This window comes from Zootermopsis nevadensis, unplaced genomic scaffold, assembly GCF_977971745.1.
Source record: "Zootermopsis nevadensis isolate Lab colony 2312 unplaced genomic scaffold, Znev_1.0 Znev_ptg000026l, whole genome shotgun sequence".
Classification (NCBI taxonomy): Eukaryota; Metazoa; Arthropoda; class Insecta; order Blattodea; family Termopsidae; genus Zootermopsis; species Zootermopsis nevadensis.
In genome coordinates, this window is record NW_028259158.1 from 1083437 (window position 1) to 1108003 (window position 24567).

Below are 24567 nucleotides of genomic sequence, written 5' to 3' on the forward strand. Positions count from 1 at the left end.
TACCGTATTCTTGCTTATTATTTTTCACAAACGGACCGTCGTTTATTCAACTTAAATGTATAAATGTTTGTCTTTGCTTTCTTTCAACCACCCTTCCTTATGTTTTCATTTACTATTTTCTCTTCGTCTTACATTATTTCCTATTTTTCTTTTTCTTTGCGCATTTATCTCTCATTCCCAACGTCTCCCTCCTTTGATGTCTATTATACAGAGAGTCCCAAAAAGATGTTTACGAGGTGCGATCGAAAGGTTTCCAGACTGTGCGTAAAAAAACCCGTACACTTATCTCAGGTATTAAATTCATCCATCACCCTCGAAGTAGTTCCCCTGGCACACTGATTCACTATGAATGTAGGCCGCACCCCCTAGCGGCAGAAGCTCGTACTACATCCGGTTCGCCCTCTATTGACACAGTCTGGAAACTTTCCGATCACACCTCGTTCACACAAGATTAATATTCCATATTATAGCGTGTATATGTGTTTCTGGAACTGGGGTAGCTCAGTCAGTATAGTGACTAGCTACAGAATGGACGTCCGGGGTTCGATCCCCGACGGGGGATTTTTCCTCTAGCCTATGAGCCTAGACCGGTTCTGGGGCCCACCCCGCCTCCTATCCAATGAGTAACGTGGTCTTTTCCCGTACGTAAAGCGCGGCCGGAGCGTGACACAAACCACTTACCGCCATCTAGTGCCGAGTTTAAGAAAGAGTAGGACTTATATTCCTCTCCCACCAAGCGCAGATTTATTTTATATTTGATTTTGGGGCACATATCTGTTCGCGTTATAAAGAGACAGACAGAAGGATGGTGCTGATACCTGTATGTGTAGTGTCACTAATTATAACGTGATAGCAATCAAGTAATAACAAAAAGTGAGGCGACATTTTTCAACAAGCGTGACAGAAACGAACACTACGGCTGGTCAAAGTAGATGATCCTCCGTCACTACGCACAAAGCTCATCTATTCATGTATTGGGTGGTTTTTATGGGCACACGGGAAATGGGAGGCACATCCGATAAAAGGTTCTTTGTTGAAAGAAAAGACGTGCAGGCGGGATTGATATGGAAGTTAGTTGTTCTTTCTTTTCAGTCACCAAACCGTGTTAACATCGGCTAGGTCTTTATTAACATCCACGTGCTCTTATTTACAAACGGGCTATGTAGCAACTTTTAATTTAAACACTTCATACGTCGACCTAAGAAACATAAAAGAACAAAAATACGGATAAAACTTCATAAGCGATTATTATTATTATTATTATTTAGTGTTCTGTCTGACGACAGGTCCATATGAACAGGATCCTTCCATCCTTTTCTCTTCTCGGACTGGGACCTGTTCATATACGTTCTTGGCAGATGATCCAGAAGTGGTTTGCCATTGCCTTCTTCTGTGTGTGAATGGAGTAATTGTTGGGATGCCACGGAGGAAAACTCCGTGTTGCCTAGACCACGGCCTTGCCCAACACAAATTATAAATTCGGGCACCGCCGGGAATCGAACCCGAGACCCCAGGATTACAAGGCCAGCGTTCTAACCGCTAGACCACCGTGGCTTATCATAAGCGGTACTCTTATTAAAATACTGATTTCGAAAACTGAAACCAAAATTACCTGTCCTTTGTCTGACTCCAAAATTTGGTCTATAACCGTGAGTGATGAATAAAGATTTAAAATGTGAGACGTGACCACTGGATACACTTTGCCCTTATCAGCATGTCAAAGGAAATATTCCCATGATGGTAACGTCCGCATCTGTTCATGTGTCATCTGCACTATGCAGCAGTCTTATTGCATCGTATCATTGCTAGGTATTTGCAACGGGATGGCAAAGCAGGTATTCGATAGTCAGAAAACATTTTGAGCGGCGGTGTTCGCTCCATTTCTACAACACACACTGCTCATACCGCGTGTACGAAGGCGACGCGTTACGGTGAGATAGTACTGAACAGAGCATGAACAGTGTGCAATACTAATCTCTGACCCCCAGACTCCATTTCTACAAGACAGAAATATAAATGTCGTGGAAAATTCTAACCAAATACTAATCTCTGACCCCCAGACTCCATTTCTATAAAACACAAATATAAATGTCGTGGAAAATTCTAACCAATTGTTCAACACCTTACAGACTATTAATCTTGAAACAGAATAACAAAAAAAATAACGTCACGTGGTTATAATGATGACTATATGTCGATTACATTTGTAAAAAAATCATGCCGGTACATACTGAGCACACCTTGAAGCTTTGTACCTGAGAACGTGAACGGGACGAGATTTGTAATATTTATTAGAAGTTAAAAGTACGTGTTCTAATTCCAGTCCTGTGTAATATAAATTAGCCTGTGAACAGGTTTACGGTACATGACGCAAAGAGCCAAATTACCAGTGACGCAATTTCAAGCGAAAATGAGGAATAAAAAGATTCCATAACTTGCCTAACAACTTCAAAGAAACGAAGAATAAAGAAAGTTAATGATGCAGTAACAAAGGAAAGTTCTGAAAGACATTATTATGGTACCAATTTTTATCAAGACAGGCAGCGTTCATAATACCTCAATGTTATTCAGGAAATTGGCTTTTTAGAAATAAAGCATTGATCGGACGGAATGTGAGGGGAAAAATTGGACGACTGGAGTCATACTTCTAAATCAATTACTGCTTCTGAACCTTGTAGAAGCAGTAACACGCTGCCGTGGAATACAAGATATTCTCTACACGTTTGCTATTTTCGACATTCGCTGACCTCCACGTGCAATTACTGCAGATAATGTTCCAGAATTAATAAACAGCAACGGATAAAACACTGTACTGAAATATTTATTACTTTACGTTGTGTACCTTAAATATGTTGAAAAATATTTTAATCCTGTTTTGTGATCAATAAATTATCAACGACAAACCGTTTACACAACTTTATATTCAGAATTGTTACGTCCATGATATTCACTACAAAATCTTTCGACCATGTACGTTCATCCTCAAGAAGGAAATATTAAATATGCTGTGTTCCTTACAAATATAAACGACCCGTTATACAATTAAAAAATTATACATGTATAGGCTACAGTAACAGCATATCAATTATAAATAGTAGTTAAGATTGGAGTTAATATTAAAACTGAAACAGGATTAATTCAATTAACTTTTTGGTTCCATTAAAGATGGGAAATTTAGTTATTTTGTGAGCGACTATAAGCATCTTGAGGAAATTCTGATTCATAAATATAATTACCTTAATTATTTTGAATTTATTTGTGGCTGCGGGCCTCATATAAGTTTGATGTATAAATACTTAAAATTTCAATTTATTTATATAATATTATTATATTTTTATTACGACATCTTCTAAATAGGAGCCGGCATAGCAGTCTGTATAGAGATAGCTACGAGGTGGACGACTGGAGTTCGATCCCCGACAGGGGCAGAGGATTTTTCCTCTAGTCTCTGCGTCCAGACCGGCTCTGGGATCCACCCAACCTCCTATGTAATGTGTACCAGGGTCCTTTCCGGGGAGTAAAGTGCGGCCGAGGCGTGATTCTGATCACTCACCTCTATCTAGTGCCGAGGTCAAGGAAGAGAGGAGCTATACCTCCTCTCCCCCCAAACGCCTACATGGCGTATAGTGGGATTGCTTTACATTTTTACTATCTTCTTAATTACAGTTTATAATAACATTTTAAACAAAGCAAGGCGAGAATGACGAAGGGTACAGGCGAATAAAATGTTAAAATATATTAAAACTGTAAATTCTGAACCAAAACTTAATCTGTAAAAAAAATACAAGCGCACGCACTGACCCGCGCGCACACGCACGCACACACACACACATATATATTGAGGCAGCAAAAATTTAGGCTAATTTATTGCTAAATGTGTAGAAACTCGTCTAAATTCAAAATTTGTTGCTCCGAGACCCATTTCACCGAGTGCCAAACACTGAAAAAGATAATCTCGGACATCAAATACTGCTGTCGTTGAATACAAAAACGTTCCTAGCTGCATGTATGAGACTGGTAGACTGTTCCATAATTCAGGTCAGGTCCCCAGCTTCTCACCGTAAAGACCCAGGTTTGTGCCCACGTCAGTCCATGTATAATTTGTGGTGAAAAGAGTGGCACTGGGGCGAGTTTCTGTCCCAGTCAATATAATTTTAGGGCTTCACAGGAGGATGAAAAATGAGCCCACTAGCTGCCCATTTCGATAGAGCCAACCTCACCCCAACGAAACAACACATTAAAGCACGTAATAGCGATCTAGATATAGTACAACGTAAAAACCTGTTTCTTAACTTTTTTGCTAATTGAATTCATGAACGTAGAGACACCAGGTAAAATGGTATGTACCCGCGCTGTCCGATTTCTACACAAACGACGTCAAGGTAGCATCGATGATGTTGGCAGCACTGAACTGCATCCACTGTGACTGGATCCAGTCGTCGACTGCTAGGTTTTGTTTACCGATCATCCAAACATTTGAAAAGCCAATCTGGATGCTAAATAAAGGGTAGACAGTGAAGTGATGTGGCACAGAAGTCCTTTCAATACTCACTGAACCGTGAGAAGAGAAGGGCTTCTCTCTCTCTCTCTCTCTCTCTCTCTCTCTGCCAACTCTTTGTACTGGCAATAGGCTATGCAAATTACAACCCAAACTGCCGTACTGCTAGCTGCTAGACTACAGGGTTTCAAACTATTAACTTACTGTTGATGAATCCTTACCGATTGTTTGTTAACACTCAGAGACACCAAGGAGTCAATTTGAATTTTAGAATGACTCATTGTGTACAGCTGGTGTTAGAAATGCTGTGACTTTAAGGAAATACAGTGTTGACTACACTGGACTAGACTAGAAATGTATAAATGCGAACATGTGAAATAAAAGTGCAAATGATTTAAGCGCTCATGGCGGTAAAATGGTGCAATGTGGTCTCCTATGAACCTTCCTCGGGTTCCATAAAATGCATAATGCCATAATGGCCGCACCATAGCTCAGGCGGTTAGTCATTGGCTTTTCAACAGAGGGGTTCTGATCTGTGCCAAATTCAGTCCATACGGAATTTGTGGTAGATAAAGTGGCGTGGGATAGGTTTTTCGGTTTTCCTCTGTCAACATCATTCCACCGCTGCAACATATTCACTAGTGAATCATCTGGGGGGGGGTGTGAGAAACAATGGGCTTGTTAATGGTCGCAGTACCACGGACACACAGTGCCCTCCCCCCATACAGCAATAACAATAACACCCCATCAATACCATTTTCTTCCATATGATCACTTACAATCAGATTCTCGTACCAACATGTCCGGTGCATTTATAATTTCCCGTGTTCGTATCACGTGTCTTTTTAGCGTAATTTATTAAAATTTGATTTCCGTAATAATGTTAAATTTACAGTACAAACCATAAAGTTCTTCGTTAAGTAATATTCTTATTTAATTTTTATGTGACATCTCTTTGGTCTAACTTTGTTTTCAAACACCCTTAATTTATCGCATACCGTTGAGTAAGAGATCACATTTCGTATCCACACAAAACAATATGTAAACTTATAGTATTTCAGTAACAAGTTCTCCGACTGAAAAGTCACTTAACAATTCTTTAAGGAATTCTGAGATTCTACAATTAAGGAATTTGTATTCCGTGCAGAACGTTTTGGAGTCCAACACCTGCTGGGTTCGTAAATGTAAATCACCTGAGGTTAAATTTTACCGATCATATGATAACAATAAGAGATATTGAACAGTTATTTTGAATTTCAGAATCATTCACTAAGTTAGTATGTTATTAAAATTTACAGAGTTTTTCTTCAAATGCTCAGTGTTCATAGTTGCTTGTATCGAATTGAAGTGTCCTTTGCTTCAGCTACATTAACACAATCACCGACAAAACACAAATAAACCAATAATCCCTCTAGATGGTCGCTTTCATATTTATTTATCTATTTGTTAATTTAAGTTATTCTTAGATTTTAACAAAGCTTTCGACATGACAAGATTATAGAAATAACATAAAGAGGTCGGATGTTTAGGCAACGATTAATTACAAATGATATAGTATAAAGCGTACGTCTCCTAATTTAAGTCACTAATTCGGAACTTGCCTGGGTGGTCTGAAAGTTATTACGACAATATTCGGGAGGGATGGCTGATCCCCAGTAAGAGATTTAAACACGGGACATCCGAAATACGAATCAAGAATGCTACCCAATGGACAGCGACTTCCTGGGGTTACTTTTTGTAAATTATTCAGTGTCGAATCCTAGTCTAAAAGTCACGTCGAGAGAAAGTGCAGTTATATAAAATTCACCAACAATCGCACCATAGTGGTAAGTTATTTTAATAAAAAATATAATTACAAATATTATTATTACGTCACTGTTACGTTCTGTGGTAAAATACTTTTTTATATTCCTGCAGGCGGCGAACTAGTGACCAGAGCCACTGAAGAAAAGCTTGTTATAAGATCTGTACACAAATCTCATACAATGTATGCATAATGAGAGGTGATATCTCTACGTTGGCATGTTTCATTTACAAAGTGTACAGTAGATATGAAGCTAATTTCATATTGGTTTGTATCGATCAAATAAAACATCCACATTACACTGAATAAAAATTTAACTATATCAGTTTTCTCAGGGTCGACTCGTCGTACAAAATACTTGCACAACATAAAATATAACGTAATCTACGTATTTTTGGGGCGTTCCACTTTCCTTAAGAACATTGTTTTTAATATGGCGAATAACGAAATAAAAAAATAACTTCTGACTCTGCCCAGTGTGATTACCGTTAAAACGAAGTATTTAAATCTAAAACAAATGAATAATACTTCAAATAAGGTATTTATACTACACTCTGCAAAGACAGCACATACAAAATGCATACGTTCTAAATTGAAATTCAACTTTGCATTTATTTTTATCGAAGAAACTGAGTGATAACGCTAGATATGCTCCCTACATGACATCACCCACGAATGACCCATTTCTGCTGATTAGTTTAAACTCTCCTTAGTGAGTTAAACACAAAGCTATATCTAGTCTATTCAGGGTTCAAAACGCGTGTTTGTTGCACAAAAGGGATACAAAGCAACCATCACACAGAGACGAGTTACGGAATTGGTTACCAGTTTTGGAACACAAAAACAAAAATTACGAAACTCGAATTGAGTTCTCAATTACAAATTACCCTTTGAACACTGGGCGAGAAAAAAATACAGTACGGGGGTGGGGGTGGGGGGTTGAGGGCACAGAGGAGTATAGAGTGAACTAAATTCGATTTAACAAAATTACCAAAAATACTGTTACGAGTAAAGGGCATCGAGGGATATAAACGAGTAGAAGTATTGAAACGATTTTTTTGGGGGGTGGGCTGGGGTTGGAGCATACATGAGAGATCCCAGATAAATGTCAGGGAATGAGAGAGTGGTACAAACAATTCAATATCAATCAACGTGCAAACTCTTGGTGGTGGCTGAATAGGAACGGACGAACCTAAAGAGGTCGGTTGGAGGAGGGGTTTATCAGTATTTTTCTCTCACTCTCACCCAAAACTCCCTTCTCATCTCCCTCACACAGATGTGTCCAGTTCGACACTCCGCACATCATTAGATTCCAACAGTCACTTCTTTTAATGGAATGGGGGAATTTAGAGTAATTTTCTAGCTGACTGGACAGTAAGCTGTATGTTCGTGATTCTCTTCCATTGCTCTTTATGTGCAGACATCCAACTGACAGGCTGCTTGTGGCAACCGGCACACTCTCGCTTGTCACATCAAAATGTCAGACTGACCAAACCCTTTATTAGTCCGGCCCCACTTACCACACTACCCTCATAATTAAAAGCTGTACGCGTCTGCCCAAGGAATCCTGTCAGTCTCCCCAAAAAACGTAGCAATACTGCGACCTCCCAAGTACCGACACAAAGTGAGTCTCCTCAATACTAAGAGCAAGAAACACAAGTTCCTCGGTTACTTTATTTCATAAGCGCCTAAAAATAATTATCTAAGCAATATTCTGTAGTGTATGTCGTTAACATGGCAACCACTGATACAGTATACGAGGTGCGATCGGAAGGTTTCCAGACTACTCTTATAAAAAACCGTACACTTATCTCAGGTATTAAATTCATCCATCACCCTCGAAGTAGTTCCCCTGGGAGTGAACACAACGATCCCAGCGCCGCTGCCAAGCCTGGAAGCATCCCTGGAAATCTTTCTTTGTCAGCCTGTCAAGCACCATCTGCGATTCTGCCTGAATCTCTTGCCAAAGACTCGCCAAAACGGCTACGGAAACCTATGAAATGCTAAAGCAAGCATTTGGGGAGTCCGCAATGGGTCGTGCACAAACTTTTGTGTGGCATTCACGTTTTAAAAATGGCCGAACCTCTGTCGATGATGACGAGCGCTCTGGACGACCATCTTCGAGCACAACGCCCGAAAATGTTACGAAGATTCGGCAGGCCATTCACGAAGATCGACGTCGTACCATCAACGACTTGTGCGACATTGTTGGGATAGGCTATGGGACCTGTCAGCTGATTCTAAAGGAAGAACTCCACATGCGACGCATCATGACAACGCGCCAGCGCACACCGCCCTCAAAGTTCGGCAGTTTTTGGCCTCAAACACCATGGCCGTCATCCCGCACCCTCCTTATTCGCCGTGTGACTTCTTCCTCTTCCCAAAGATGAAAATTCAGCTAAAGGGAAGGAGATTTGAGACGATAGAAGAGATTCAGGCAGAATCGCAGATGGTGCTTGACAGGCTGACAAAGAAAGATTTCCAGGGATGCTTCCAGGCTTGGCAGCGGCGCTGGGATCGTTGTGTTCACTCTCAGGGGAACTACTTCGAGGGTGATGGATGAATTTAATACCTGAGATAAGTGTACGGGTTTTTATAGGCGCAGTCTAGAAACTTTCCGATCGCACCTCGTATACACACTATTTATATCAATATTAATATAACCCCCTAAATTACGCGTAATCTTCGGAAGTGTTACCTTGAGATATTAAAGCCAAAATTTTGTTTTCATTTCTTATCTCTGTAATGCGTAGTACATGTGCTCACCTGGTTCTTTAAAATTTATTGCGCTAATATTAAGCTTACAATAAAGATTATGAAACTATCATATGTAATTCTTGTATAATTTGTTGAATACGTCAATGTCCCTGCTCGTACATAATAATTCAATTACATTCTTTATTTTAGTGTGCTACATCAAGAGCCGAATGGCCAATTACACTAACAATAATTAAATTATTTATTAGATTGTTGGCAACGGCAAAGATCACCAACAAATAGAAAATATTTCAATGATTAATTTTAGCAGGAATGTCGTTAATATAAAATTTAAACAAAAAACGATCAAGGGAAGAACTTTGTAGTACTCCCGATAGCACAGAAAAGGGGAAATAAAACATTTATCCAAAAATACGAACAAAGGAAGATCTGTCTGATAAGTAGCTTTGAAACCACTTAAAGTAAAATTAAGTTTGTCCATAATTATTAATCTTATCTAACAAAAGAGAATGAGGAACTTAGATGGAAGCTTGGCTAAGAAGTGTTCCTCTGAACAAATATACGGTAGTTACTATATCACTACTTTATCTTTAATGTTAATTTGAATAAACACCCAAATCACTACGGTTTTGTGAAATAAAAATCTACGGCAATGTATAGAATGCCTAAAGTCAGTAGGCCCCACCATATGGATTCATTTTTAGCTGAAATACTCTTGGACAAAAAAAAAGTTTAAAGTCACAGAAGTTGAAAAATACTGTCTGAGTGAAATACTGTATCAGCACAATTAGATTGCTGGTAGAAGATATACATATAAATGGGAGGGTAATATTACAATAAATCTTAGAAAAGAAGGTATGAAGATGTAAACTGGCAGGTTTATGGACCTGGAAGGTTCAATATCGTGGAAAACCACTGTCTTGTGGATTGTGTTGCGGTGTAGTTTGGTATTAATACCACTCGCAAGACAGTCGTCAGAACCACAAATCCTACTTAGCTCAATATCGTGTTCAGAAAAACCTATCTTTCGACCATACCCTAAGTCATTTTAATATAGTCAACGGCCTCAGAATCAATTTTCATAAGATCCGTTTTAATAATATTCCTTTCTTATTTTCCTAACATATTTCGTTTCCATTTGACTGAGTTTGTTTCTGATAGATTATCCGTGGTATATATCATCATAGTTTCAATTTATGAACACAATGGCTGTTGTTTTATTTGGTGTAGTGTTTGCTTTAGCGACGAACAAGGTAGCAGTTCGTGTACCATGATGGCAAACACTTGTTTGTGGTTACAAACTTGCTGTGCTGGCTGAATGACATGGAACTCGTAAAGCGTGTTCATGTACACAGACACTAACACAATCAGATATAAAACATACACTTTCATCAACTTTGATGAAATTCATCTCTCACCTGGAAACTATTTTATACTTTTACGCTATTCAATATTAACTTCACCGCAGGCTACAAACAGACAAGCAATATGAGCAACATTTAAACATTTATTACCCTTTACATGGTAGCTTATTATTCATTTACATGTTTCCTAGGTAACATATTTTACTGTTTTAGAAATTCACAGTCTGCTTTGGACTGTCAAAGGAAATAGGAGAGAGAGGCCTCTTTTCAGAGTAGATGCGGGCAGTCGCGGGTTACCATTTCATAGCACGGAGAAGATCTTTGTATATGTTTACTTTATCTTGAATGAACCTGCAGCATAAAACTGATTGCTGAATTCTTTGGTTAGATGACTGGATCGGTGAATGAGCAACGCGTGTCATCAGGGACAGGGTAGATATGTCAACCGTGTTAACAGAGTTAGCCCGGCTAACACTTTGAAAACCGAAAAATCAGAAGTCCATACACTGAAACACGGAAGAATAGACCATATAAAGTGCGTCGTTGGCCATATTTAGTCAGCCAGCGTTAGCTTCAACTAGGTGGTTGAAGGTGACTAAAGAATCATTTTATCCATCTTGTTCGTCTCTGCTCCAGACGAAGTTTTAATTACAAGTTCGCATGTTTATCAATTTCCATTGTTTCAGAAGAATTTGCAAATCCGCTGAAAGTCTATTAAAAAGCTCTTTCCGTCCTTAACTTATGTAACAACTCGAGACCAGCCAAAAATGTAGATGGCTGTCTTCTGGGTTGTAGCCGTGTATGTGGTAGAAGTTCACCGACTTCTGGGTTACCTCCTGATGACTTACGCTGTAAGTATCTATGAAATGTAAGTAAACTTCTACCAGACTTCGCATCGCTACAACTCAGAAGACAGCCGTCTTCGTACCCGCTGCCACGAGAATCTCAAATCGTAAGACTAAATAGCATTCAATAAATTTTAAATTGGGAAGTTTTACTAACATTTCTATTATTCCACTATTATTATTTATAATATTATATTATTTGTATTATTATGTGTTGAAATTGCGCTTTCCAGCCCCTTATATCGGCTGAAGTAATAAGATATGTCTTTCACTCGTCTAATACAGAATAAAAATAATGGTCACAGTACTAAGGCCAGAGGGGAGAACATACAAAACTGGATCCAGTCTTCTTATTTTATTGGATTATATTATAACTATATATTGTCCTGCAAAAACGTGTAGAACCAATGAGAGGAAAAACATAACTTTATGTTATTCTATTCTATTTGTAGCCACACTGGCCTTGTAATCCGGGGGTCTCGGGTTCGATTTCCTGCGGTGCCCGAATTTATAACTTGTGTTGGGCAAGGCCGTGGTCTAGGCAACACGGAGTTTTCCTCCGGGGCTTCCCCGGTTTCTCCGTGGCATCCCAACAATTACTCCATTCGCACACAGAAGAAGGCAATGGCAAACCACCTCTGGATCATCTGCCAAGAACGTATATGAACAGGTCCCAGTCCGAGAAAAGGATGGAAGGATCCTGTTCATATGGACCTGTCGTCAGACAGAACACTAAATAAATATAAAATTCTATTAAAAAAACATGAAGATGGTCAATAAAGTCGAACATGCAGCCATAATAATAGTAATCTTTTTCTTGTTAAACATTGTGTCACTTAATAAAACAAACTTTTGTGTGTGACGGAAAATATAATATAGTTACAATGATGGCTTTTCAATAACCATGCAGTTTCTTGAGGTTCGGCATTAACCACGCAACCTTTTACGTCAAGTGATGAATTAAAGTAATTAATAAATTATTATTATTGTACCTATTAGAAATTATTCTATTAATTATTCATATACAAACTAAAAAATAACAACATTTGTGAGGCTACATGTTTCGGCGAATTCAGATTGCCATCTTCAAGTCACCATCTAATTAGGTATTTTAAATCCATGGTTAGATTTTGAAAACTGGACCATTTATTGCATAAGTGTCATATAATAATTTATTGGAATGAACAGAAAGATAAAAAGTTATTGAAGTATGTGGAGACAACAACAAAATATTATTTACGGAGCGTACGATATTATGCGACGCGCATTGTATTTTAATATAATGGATTATTACGAAGACGAAACGTGCGGTCAGAACGCTGTACGGATAAGTAAAATAACTCGTGATGAATCGGAGCGTATGTTGGATTCTTGAATGTGGGGCGGTGGCGTCCTATACTGTGTAATGTGGGTCGACGGTGACAGAAGACGTGATGTGAATCAGATATTGTGTTATAAATTTTCAGGCACTGTTTCGGCCGAGACTGTGCGAACCGACTGTAGCGCACCCCTGCATGAAGTATATCATTCATAATCATCATCATCTCTGACTCTACAACCCAGCCCTGGTCGCCTCTTCTTAAGAGGTTACTTAATCTATTTAGACATTCGGTAGGACTCCTTGGACGAGTGATCAGCCCGTCGCAAGACCTCTACCTGTACACAGTACAACACAGCACAAAAAGACTCGAACAAACATCCAAACCTTGAGTGGGATTCGAACCAACGGAACCAGAGCACAAGGCCAACTCCTCAGACAGCACGGCCACTGTGACGGGATGCTGTAAACATTACTTCCAATAAACAGACACAGTTTAGCGCGAAAGGTATACAAAAAATAATCTGAAATTCTGTTTTGCATTTGCTGTCGTCTATTCAGATTGTTCTGCACTGTGCTACCTGGAATTTATTCTCGGAAAAAATCCTCTAACAAAGGGTTAAAAATGAATTCCGGCTGTCGAGAGAATATGTACGGAATATTTTAATGGACTAATAACAGAGGATGGAAAGACCAAAAAGAAACATAAAGAAACAAAGAAACAAACAGAACAACAGTAAATATGCAAATTACAAAATGAAGACGAGAGAAGTAGAGCAAAATTTAAAAGTACTCTTGGTGACGTGAAATATAATCAATTAAACTGAACGCTCCGGAAGAACGCAGTCTCTCTAAAATGATGTACGAGTAGGACTTACTTCAAGGAGACAGAAATGTACCTATATGAAAGTGTAGGAGTACATTTAAAAGAAATTTAAACCCCGAATGGGATTTAAAAAACACGACATTTTGGGATGTAGAATATTGTAAAAGTGAAGTTTCGAACGTAAATAAGCTACAAAGTCTTTAATAGCTTCGACGGGATAAATGTGGAATTCACAAAGTTAATACTAAAAGATGAGCATCTTCATTTCCCTCGTGAAACGAATTCGGCTGTGCCAAAACCACGTACAGAATCCATATCATATTGAATTTTAAAAAAATGAGAATACCTCGTGGCACAAAAGCTTTAATATCCTCCGGAAAAAGAAGATAATTATAACAATCATTAACACCAATAATTTCACTTTTAATAATAATAATAATAACAAATAACAATCATAATATATTATAATCCGAAATAAAAATGGAACTTGTCTCTTAATTGAAATAGCAAAACCAACTGACAGGAATGTAATTAAGGAGAAAGCGGAGAATATCTTGAAATACAGGGAATGTAGAAAGTGAAAGCAAAAATAATTGTCATCTCTAACAATAAAATTATAATACATGTAGCACGTATTAAAAACAAAATGTATTTCGGAAATATCTGCCGCACTAAGTACATTAGAGGCAAGGTTTGTCTCGGGTACACGGAAGTAAATACCCTATAAAATGGTGAATAGATGGGATAATAATAATAGTATGCCGTATAAAGAAGATAAAGGACAAAATCATTATTTTGCTTGCGAAATCCCTCGGAAATCAGCAAAGGAAATAGGAAAATAAATTGAAATTCTTGCCATTGGATTTGGTCCACAATCAGTACAAGTGACAGTGATAAAAACGGCAAGGATATCAAAGTGAGAATTATAGAAACCACTTACATGATCACAGGTTCTAAAGTAGCCACAGAAACGGTCGCCATTAGTCTTAAAATTTGCTACATACTGCTTTGTTCGCCTAATTCATTTCAGCGGGACTGGCTCGACAAGCCAAGAGTTCTCTTAGCAGGCATTTACGTGAAGTTGTGCTGTTGTTTTAATTTAAATAATACATGTGGATGCAGCTGTGTCTGTTAGCACACTGATTGATGGCACTGTGTGTATATATTTCTTCCGAGTACAGTCAAGATACTGCCAGAAAACTCACAGGACCGCAGCTGCGGCACGTACGGGAAGGAAAATTACCAGTGGCCATCCAACATTCCACTCAATTAGTGAATCCGGGATTAAAACCCGACGTTAACTGTTGAATATTTTGTCAGTGATCTTCATATTTATTTCCTGGCTTTATGATAACACTATAGCCACGGTGGTCTAGCGGTTAGAACGCTGGCCTTGTAATCCTGGGGTCTCGGGTTCGATTCCCGGCGGTGCCCGAATTTATAACTTGTGTTGGGCAAGGCAAGGCCGTGGTCTAGGCAACACGGAGTTTTCCTCCGTGGCATCCCAACAATTACTCCATTCACACACAGAAGAAGGCAATGGCAAACCACTTCTGGATCATCTGCCAAGAACGTATATGAACAGGTCCCAGTCCGAGAAAAGGATGGAAGGATCCTGTTCATATGGACCTGTCGTCAGACAGAACACTGAATAATAATAATAATAAATGATAACACCTGATTAACTGACTAAAACGCTAATCATTGATTCACTCGTTAAATAACTGAGTGGCTAATGACAGACAGACTAAACTGACAAATCAAGTTACTTAATAACATACTATCTTATAAACTGACCACATTACTCTCTAAATAAATAAACGATTGATCACATGACTAATTATCAAAATAAATGCCTAACTAAGAAATTAACTTGCAAAATCGTTGACTAATGAACTAAGTAAAGAATTTATAAATTTATTGACTGAGAACTAATCGATTAAATGATTATACTAACTTATTCACTCAGAGAGTAGCTAGCAGGTAACCGCTCTAGAATAACCCATCATGGGCTGAGACTTAATTTATTTCAAAATCTATTTCATGATTTCACTTTAATATTACCCTCGCATCTACGTCTCGGGCCTTCAAGTTCCTGTTTCCAAAAGGTTTTACAACCAGTGGTCCTTGTTTAATCTCTCATGCTGCATACTTCATTCTCAGACTGCGACTTGAGAATGCTGTAGTATAGTATGCACAACGGAGTGCTTTGTTAAACAAAGTCTTAAAACACCACACTTATTCTAAATTTGTTGATAGCGCTACTTTTAAGGTGTGAGCATCGCAAAGGAGGAGGACCCAGAAATCGGTGGTAATAGATTTAAAGATCCAACTTTAGCCATGGTATAGGTATGCAGGCCTATATGTACAGTAATTGTTTTTCGGGAACAGAGGCTCAGGAGAACTTGATGAGGCACTGAACCTCGCGTGCCTCCCGGTAGTGCTTCATAGAGCCAACCGGCCATTGTTCCTCGGTCAAGACATACGAGGGTAGCAGATCCGCTTCAAGACAATTTACAGTGACTTGTGTTACCAGTTAATTAAAGAGATATTTTAATGTAATAAAATTTAAATTATGTAAACCAAGGATTTAAACCACATCAAACCATAAGGCTACTGACATATCATTACTGGTGTTACGAAAATGGATTATCATTAATAATTAACATAATTCGCATAAGAAGTGGCGTTTAAAGTCCCAGAAAAAAATAATTTGTTTTCTGTCCAAAATCATGTGAATAGATATCATTAAATATGAAATGGGGGCTATAGTCTGGATCTGTAAGTGTATAGGACGACAAATTTAGTTTTAAATAAAATTTTCGTTATCGAAATGTACAAAATTCACCTTGCAGGTTGCACAGCGTTAAGACACCGTTTAACATACGTAAAATAGAAGGTTTAATTAAAATATTTCTATCGCCTGAATCGTTAGAAACGAAAATCTAATTGATATTTATGACTTTAAATTTGAAGATGTTATGGTACCAGAAACAAAATTGAAAACAATTTACACAACAGAAACAAACATTATCACACGTTTGTGAGATGCCAGGTTTTCTAGGTGGTGGCTATAAAGACGAATTCAACCAGACTACACGACGGAATAACTCAGAAGACAGCCATTTTCTACCATGTTTTATTATGCAAATACTGACGTGTAAAAGACTATACATAATCTTGCCGATATCTGAATAAAATGTATTTAATCCCATGAACGCCTGAAAGTTTCATATAACCAAACTCAAAAACAGAATTAATTAAGATAGTGGTAGCACAGCCCGATGCTCAATAGCGCCACTGGACATATCTTAATTCGATTCCATCAATATCCGATCTTCGCTACTTATATCCCCAATGTTATAATGACATCTTCCTCTCGGTCTTCCAAGTGTAAATTTTTCAAAGACGATAGGGCGTGAAGAACCGAGGAATGAGGACACATCAAAAAGTTCTCTTCAACCTTAAGAAAGGAGCAATATACATTCAGAGTGGAAGAGAGGTTAGTCGATGTCAGCGAGGGTTAGGCATCCCAGCCTGACACGTAACTGCTGATTGACACGGAAACAACGAGGGAATAAATGGAAGACTGCTTCCCGCACACCACGTTCCTTTCGAATGGTAATTGATCCCCAAAGAGCAAGAGTGAAGTAAGGTTCACTATTCAGTGTTACCACCACTTGGATCCCTCTCATTTCAAAACAGCTCGACCTTAAAGCACAAGGACACAGAAAAAGTTCCTTCTTTCCTCCCGACATGATTTTCTTTGAAGAATTCTGTCTTCTGGGTTGTCGCCCTGATGACGGAGGCAGTATGACCTCTGAAGCGTTGGTTAAAATCGACCAGACTACACGGCGCAACAACCCGGAAGACGGAAATCTTCAGACTAATCGCCCTGATGATGGAGGCAGTATGACCTCTGAGACGTTGGTTAAAATCGACCAGACTACACGGCGCAACAACCCAGAAGACAGAAATCTTCATACTCGCCGCTGTGAAAACCTTAAATCTTACACAATTTTCCTTCTTTCCGTTCGCCTTCCGCCCACGTATTTATCAAATTACTGACCTCAGACACTGTTCTGTCACTTCTACCTTCTTTCATTATATTATTTACTCTGCATATGTTTTGGTAACATATTCTTTTCCATAAATTCCATCCTTGTTTTGTTGTGTTATTTAATTACACTTTCACATCTGCAGAGGGCGACTGACAATGATGTTTGGGAAGGACAGGGAAGGAAACGGCAGTGGCGTATTTTAGGGCACTGTGCCAGCATTCACCTGGAGGGACTGATGAAAGCCACGAGATGCATCCCTCAAGACGGCCGGGCTCCGAGCCCATAATCCAAGCCCGAAGTCTCGAATACGACACAGGAGTGCAAATCGTTTAAAAGCAACGTTCGGTCTGTTCTTCTCGTACTCATGGCCGTTCTTTCATTTTTTGGCGTCTGCTATCTGTTTTTCTGTTATCTCCCTTTTTTATATATTTCCACTTTTATTGCTTTTCTGTCCGATTCTTTCTTTTACTTTCTTTGCTGTAATTTCATCACTCTTTCTTACTTTCTCATATAAATCAAAAGTTGTAACTGTAAAGGAATCCATTTCGAGCTTCTTACGAAGAGCAATGTACCTTCCGAGTGGCCACAATACCGAAACGGATTTTAGACGTACTCTCAGGGTAGAATGGAACATAATATTAAAGTGTGCTTTTTAATTTAATTTTACTTACGATGTTTCAACGACGCAGCCAGTAGCACAATGTAGTTTCTTAAATATGCTGCAACGGTGTGAAACAGCAATGAGTAACCATAGCATAGAGTTCAATAGCGGGGTTTTATGATCACACCAATGAACCACTATATTCAATAAAAATTATACTTACAATTTAAAATAAATTAATGCAACTCTTAAACGTCTGAGTAGATTTTCATGAAATTAGACAGCGGAAAGATTTAATAAACTATATAGAAGAATTCCAGTTTTGGTTCAAAAAATCGGACAACGAAAAGGGGCACTTTACATGAAAACATACATGTATTTCTGCATGCAGGAGTGAGCGGGTAGGGGAATCCACACACAATTACGTTAAGGGAATCCTCCGTCATGACGTCACCCAATTAGACAGGGGCAAGAAACGCATAGGCTGCTAATCCAAGAAAACTGACGCCATTAATTCCATCCCCGAAGGTCAAATTCCTAAGAAATATGTCATAATTATTACTCTACAGAAACATTTTCCAGCCTGTTAATTTGGCAAGCCTTCTTGCGTGGAGACAAATATTTTATTCTGATGAAAAGTCATTCTTAGCATCATTCCGTGACACGTGAGGTAAACGTTTATTTCATTCATCTTATTATAAACCAAATATATTATGACCAGGACGGAAAATATTTTAATCGATATCTCATTAGCAACAAGGGAAATTTTTAACAGTTTCGCTTATTTGTAGTGGTAACAAGTGGTGGATGTTTTATAGTTAACCAACGGCAGAATTTATGCTTCATGTAGGATGCAAGGGTGGTATTTAAGTTCACGAGGGAAAAATTGAAAATAGAGATCGTGACCCTCATACAGTTTCCATTTCATACATCGTTACAGCTGACATGTAAAAACAACGGAAAAGTCCACTGGACCATCTCCTTAAACCGACAAGTTCCCATATAATCTTGCGAAAAAAACTGATGTCATCTAAAGATGGCTGTCTTTTGGTTTTTGTGCTGTGCAAACTCAGGGATGTTCATAGACGTTTAAGACGTGCGAACTGGCCCTATCATCAGGGCGATTAGTAAGTCATCGCCCTGATGATGGAGGCGGAATTACGTCAAAAACGTCGACAAATTTCTACCAGACTACACGGCGCAACAACCCAGAAGACAGCAATCTTCAGACTCGCCGCCCTAAGAACCTGAAATCTCGCCAGATGGTATCTGATTTTACTTAATAACGTGCGCTTATACAAGAAAAGTTTATCATAAATTCGTAAGCTGCTGATGTTAAAATCCTGTAATGTTTTTTTAACTGCTGTACGTATCTAAAATTTTGTAGTGGTAGTACATAGAGCTTTTAACTGCATAATACTGTGAAAGGCCAATGTTGTACATCACTGCCTACCAGACCTACACAAACGAACTGCGTTCGGTTCCGTTGTAAATTGTATGTAAACCAATAAATTTCACATCACGAATTGAAAAAAAAAAAAAGCATGTTAAAATCCACAAAAAGGAATATCAAACAATTTATAACATGCTGATGAGACGAAGATAATTCAATTTGAAGATAATAAAGTGAAATCTATCAACTGATCTGACAGAAATACTTTCGACGATTTTTATAGGTCTTCAGTGTCGGGTGATCCTGAATGGTTGCATAGAGTGCCCGTGGAAAACATGAAACTTCAGTTAGGACTTTTCGCCTTCTTTTCAAAAATGGAAAGCGAAAAATCCGTAATTCTGACAGTGGTTAGAATTCCTGTTTCATATTCGGAGTGTCTCAGTTATGATGCCTTGCAGTCTGTCAACGTCACGCAGTTACCTTACCACTGCGCCAACACTGTTAGGTTATGAAGATTTCTGTCTTCTGGGTTGTTGCGCTGTGTAGTCTGGTCGATGTTAACCAACGTTTCAGAGGTCATACTGCCTCCGTCATCAGGGCGATGAGTATGAAGATTTCTGTCTCTGAAACGTTGGTTAACATCGACCAGACTACGCAGCGCAACAACCCAGAAGACGGAAATCTTCAATTGTATGTTAGATTACTGAAGCAAATCTCGGTGAGTTTTGTTTATAGTAGTTTCTTCGGAGGGACAGAGTGTTCACGTTAACTATGTTAGCCGTCTTCGCCCGGCTAACACTTAGAAACAAACAAGAAAGTCTTCTGTCTTTCTGTCTTTCGTGGTATTCCTTAACTACATACAGAAGAATCGATTACATAAAACGCATTGCTACTAGTTCCGGTGTTAGCCAGCTATACTGTCTGACTCTACCATCGTGTTGTTAGCCAGCTACTTTAAAATTCTTGCCAATGACGTTATATTCAAAGATAAGGCCATCAGGCTACCTCGACGTCTATTATGTCTTCATGGCCTTATGGCTGAACTCTGGGTCACCTTTATCCTTAACTACGACGATAAATAATCGTCACAGCAGATCTGTCATCGATAGTGTTGGAGCTTAACACCGAAATGTAATTGTAGGGGCACGCAGAGAACGCGTTTAAAAGTCGAGTGGCGGTTTCAAGCAAAATCAGACAGCGTGACACCTGAGAGTGTCTTTATCTCAACACGAACCTACTCTTCAAGAAAATAATGTCGCTTCTTAACCCTTCCCAGTTACAATAATCAAGATAATTTGATAGAATTACTGTCTTGAAACAGAAAAAAATTATACGGTAGCATACTCACTGATAATAATGTCCCGGTACTGATGAAACTGCTATATAACTCACCTGCGGAGAGAAAAAGAAGGATTATTTAAAAACACGATAATCAAACAATGTAACAAATGCAAAGGTAATGTTTGCACAATATTAAGCATAGTAATATTTTTTTGTGAAGAATGCTTCGAATTAGGTAAAAGGATAAACAGCAACATTTATAGCAGGAACTGGAAAAAGTCAATGCAGAAATGTTGTTGAGATAAAGGCATGAAAAAAAGTCTTGTTGTTTAAAGAGAAAAGGGAAAAGAGAAGAAAGAAACAAAAGTAGTAGAGAAATAGTGGAACACAAAAAAGGAACTGGGTAGAAAATAAAGTGAAATTAAAGTAAAATGAGGAAAATACATTTGGTGAAGAAAGAAAAATAGGAAAGTCGAGAGAAATGAGTGGCAATGGAAGAGAATGAAACGTAATTTAGAGGACAGCAAAAGAAGTGTGGAAATGGAGAAAGGAGAAGAAAAAATAAGATAAAATAAAATACAAGCCACGGTGGTCTAGCGGTTAGAACGCCTTGTAATCCTGGGGTCTCGGGTTCAATTCCCGGCGGTGCCCGATTTTATAACTTGTGTTGGGCAAGGCCGTGGTCTAGGCAACACGGAGTTTTCCTCCGTGGCATCCCAACAATTACTCCATTCACCCACAGAAGAAGGCAATGGCAAACCACTTCTGGATCATCTGCCAAGAACGTACATGAACAGGTCCCAGTCCGAGAAAAGGATGGAAGGATCCTGTTCATATGGACCTGTCGTCAGACAGAACACTAAATAAATAAATGATGGCCACGGTGGTCTAGCGGTTAGAACGCTGGCCTTGTAATCCTGGGGTCTCGGGTTCGATTCCCGGCGGTTCCCCAATTTATAACTTGTGTTGGGCAATGCCGTGGTCTAGGCAACACGGAGTTTTCCTCCGGGGGCTTCCCCGGTTTCTCCGTGGCATACCAACAATTACTCCATTCACACACACACAGAAGAAGGCAATGGCAAACCACTTCTGGATCATCTGCCAAGAACGTATATGAACAGGTCCCAGTCCGAGAAAAGGATGGAAGGATCCTGTTCATATGGACCTGTCGTCAGACAGAACACTAATAATAAAAATAATAAAATACAAGATAAGAAATGAAAATAGTGCGAAGGAAACAAAAATGATGACAGTAACAAAATACAAAGAGAGTTTATATTACAAAACAGCATCTGTGACGCAGGAGGAATAATTCGAAATGCGGTTGCAGTGTCTCCATCTAAAATGTTCGTTCTCTGGTTCGTAATTGGCTTTTATTTGCGCAAGACGTGGGAGGAAACAAGACGGCGGAAGTGCAGTGGATTTACAACTTGTGACGCACTTCCGCACACATTGTTGAGTCCCAGAGCAACAGAGGGAATTAATGTGTCCAGTGGGCTCGTCTTTGCTAGCGGGGTATTAAAACCCTCTATCGGAAATCCCCCACTGGAAACTCCGGCTTCCTGGAAAGTGAAGGAGAAGCGATAACCACACGAGAGAATTGGGGTCAACTGAACCCACCACTCAACACAACAGGTTCACAAATGCAGATACCATACAAGATGATTATCCATAAAATCTTTGTGGAGTGATTAGGCCGTGGTATATTTAAAACCGGCATTTGATTCAAATGATTCCGTGGTCAGTTTTTACACACCAGACTGGAAGAGGAGACGCGGACAAACACCCATGCCTTGAGTGGGCCTCGAACCCACGGTCGCAGCAGTCAGGCACACGAGGACCATGCCTCAGACCGCGTTGCTACTGGGGCCGGCAATCATGTACTGGATGTCTCCTTTAAATATCTATTCAGCCGGTCGAGAATATTTTTCTTGCTTTTATTGATTCATAAGTTTCATCATAATACTCACAAAATTTCATCCAATGCGGCCTTTTCTGAATGTACGTATAATCAGCCCACATCTTCATACAGCATATATATAATAATTTACTTAAATGTAATCATTTAAAGTACAGTGGTAACTATGCCTGTACGTTTCACGTGCTTAATCATTAAATAACTATATCAAATCTAAAACTTCTTGACGATGGTGAAGAGTCAATTGAATAAAAATTTCCTTGGATATTATCCATCGTCTAGTAATAAAACGTAAAAAACGTAAAACGACGTTTCGGAGATGGGGCTCTATCTCCGTCTTCAGGTTCCTACTCAGTTGGGCCCACTAGATAGAGCTAATCCCTATCTCCAGACAAATTAAAAAGTGAAAGTCCCAGAATAAAATAAATCCAAGGTGGGCATCGAGTTTCAAGTTAATATTCATGTGTATTTATTCCCACCTTTTGTGAGTTTTTGTTTTTTGGCTTTATCGTGTTCAATGAATTTTGATTTCTACTTCAATTCTTTTACGTCCCACGGATGGATGGTGTGGTAATGCCTTTTTATTCTGGGACTTTCACTTTTTTACTTTGTCCGGAGATAGGGATTAGCTCTATCTAGTGAGCCCAACTGAGTAGGAACCTGAAGACGGAGATAGAGCCCCATCTCCGAAACGTCGTTTTACGTTTTTTACGTTTTATTACTAGACGATGGATAATATCCAAGTAAATTTTTATTCAATTAAATAACTAATCAATTTAACCACAAAGTATATTTATTTGGCTCTCATGACAACCAGAACAAACAGTAATAATTTCAATAAGCAACATTAGCGAGTGATCTTTGTAATAAAAACACACTTGGAGATTTCAGATCCTGAGGATGGGGAGAGTAAACCCTCGGAAACGTCCGTCAGAATCTACCAGACTACACGGTGCAACATCCCAGAAGACAGCTGTCTTCATTGAGAAAATATGTTTTATTTTCTAAATATTATTTAGAGAAACTTCGTGTTACAAAGTGATATCATTATTCGGGCTTTCAATCAAGTTTGTATGCATATCAAATCTAAAAGTTCTTGACGATGGTGATGAGTCATTTGAGTAAAAATCTTCTTGGATATTATCCATCGTCTAGTCAATAAAATATAAAACGACGTTTCGGAGATGGGGCTCTATCTCCGTCTTCAGGTACCTACTCAGTTGGACCCACTAGATAGAGCTATTCCCTATCTCCGGAGATAGAGCCCCATCTCCGAAACGTCGTTTTATATTTTATTGACTAGACGATGGATAATATCCAAGAAGATTTTTATTCAAGTTTGTATGCGATTACCATTTCCCCACGTAGCCTGTCACCTTAAGATTTACCTTTTTAAATGTTATTCATAAATCTGTTATTTCTTAACTTTCTACTTGAACTGCAAAAGCATTGTTCCTTATGCGTGATCACACATGCACTACTTTCCGTAGTAACAACGACTCCCCCACTCCCGAAGTTAATTTTAAGTAATTACGCTACTAAATATCTCTTAAAATGTTTGTAGCTTAAATGCGTCATGTTTGTGTTTGATTAAATATATATTTATTTTTACAGTCCATACACAAACGTTGAAGTTAAATGATGTTGTTAAAATTATATAATATTAAAACATTATCAAATCAATTAATCAATTAATACATTGCATTAAAATATCTAATAATTTTAAAATATTGTAAAATTGATATAAACCTGAAGATGAGGTATTATCCATCGAAACATGTCGTTTAATAAATAAAAAAGCGCTAAATAATGTAAAATCGTATTTACGATTAAAAGCGCCAAAATATAATATTTTATACTACATAATGTTTTAATATTATATAATTTTAACATCATTTAACTTCAACGTTTGTGTATGGACTGTGAAAATAAATATATAT

At 38.5% G+C, this 24567-nt stretch overlaps 1 protein-coding gene across 10 annotated transcripts in view; it reads right to left on the minus strand.

The window, feature by feature from the left end:
- LOC147872551 (cephalotocin receptor 1-like) overlaps positions 1 to 24567 on the minus strand; it is a 416916-nt gene that overhangs the window by 307012 nt on the left and 85337 nt on the right. For 2 of the 10 annotated variants that reach the window (XM_087356260.1, XM_087356255.1), the window contains exon 2: positions 20777 to 20820. The exons of the other annotated variants lie outside the window; for them this stretch is intronic. The gene's annotated coding sequence lies outside the window, so the exon portion shown is untranslated. The remainder of the gene's footprint in view (positions 1 to 20776; positions 20821 to 24567) is intronic. 10 annotated transcript variants of the gene reach the window in all.